Source organism: Hylobates moloch, unplaced genomic scaffold, assembly GCF_009828535.3.
Source record: "Hylobates moloch isolate HMO894 unplaced genomic scaffold, HMol_V3 SCAFFOLD_3, whole genome shotgun sequence".
Classification (NCBI taxonomy): Eukaryota; Metazoa; Chordata; class Mammalia; order Primates; family Hylobatidae; genus Hylobates; species Hylobates moloch.
The window spans coordinates 79480185-79481451 of record NW_026652278.1 but is presented as its reverse complement, the minus strand read 5'-3'; the positions used below and the strand labels follow the sequence as shown (position 1 = coordinate 79481451).

Genomic DNA, 1267 nt, shown 5'->3' with positions numbered 1-1267 from the left:
AATGCAAACACAGAGATGATTGACAAGTCTTTCATCCTTTACAGAGCCTTCAATATATGTGTGAGAGAAAGAGGAATTATAAGCAAAATATGCCTCTCTAACATACTGGGGATTTTAATTAAAGTTAAAAGTTTAAAACACAGAGGTAGACTCTGCCCCTCCTCTCTGCTTTTCCCACCTAAGGACGAGCTCCTTACAACACACTTTCTTTTTTAAAAAAAAAAAAATATATTTTTAAAATTTAAACTAGACTTTAACTTCTGTATTGCCTTTTTATTTTGTTTTATCCTTGCACAAGGGCCATACTAACCTTCTCTGTATTGTTCCAATTTCCTTTTTTTTTTTTTTTGAACTTTTTTTCTTTTTTTTTTTTTTTATTATACTTTAGGTTTTAGGGTACATGTGCACAATGTGCAGGTTTGTTACATATGTATCCATGTGCCATGTTGATTTCCTGCACCCATTAGCTCGTCATTTAGCATTAGGTATATCTCCTAATGCTGTCCCCGCCCCCCCCACCCCCCACCCCACAACAGTACCCGTAATGTGATGTTCCCCTTCCTGTGTCCATGAGTTCTCATTGTTCAATTCCCACCTATGAGTTCCAATTTTAGTACATGTGCTGCCGAAGAGAACACAACAACACACTCAGAGACAGAGCCCATAGACAATGGCACCAGAGGATCTAGGAGCAGATTTCAGTCTCCCCATCAATTTACCTTCCCATATTTTCCCACCTTTTGGAAGCCTGAAGATGCTTTCTTCTTTTTCTTGTCACTATGTAGGATTTATGGCTCTTTGTTAAAATACTATTTAAGCAAGGACCGTAAGCCACTGCCTTGAGAAAGAAATACTTTTGAACTGAGACCTTAGGAAAAGTCTCATCAGGAGCATCATGGGTACAGCACGTGTTAATAAAGTTCTGCTTGTTTTCCTCACTTGTTTAATCTGACTTTTGTTTTCAGGAGAGTGTCTCAACAGCATCTCTTTAAGAATCTAAAAAGGGAAAGGACAGAAATCATGTTTCCTCCTTTACAATTTGGCACCCAAGATGCGGCCACAGAGACACCCTGACTGCTCCAGGACCTACAGGTGAAATCCTGGGAGAACTGGCAGATGCAGCAGCAAAGAGTAAGATTTCTCACCAAGGTCAGCTTCTCCCAGGTCTCTCTATCTGTGGTACCTGGCCAAGAAAGAAGGTAAAAAATTTTCCTCATCCTTCCCTTTCCAGGTTGAGATTGATAGGAGGAAAACATTTACAAATAAT

At 39.4% G+C, this 1267-nt stretch overlaps 1 pseudogene; it reads right to left on the bottom strand.

Annotated features, from left to right (window-relative positions):
* Positions 1-254: 254 nt before the first annotated feature.
* On the bottom strand, positions 255-334 carry LOC116466158 (U6 spliceosomal RNA; annotated as a pseudogene).
* Positions 335-1267: the final 933 nt, after the last annotated feature.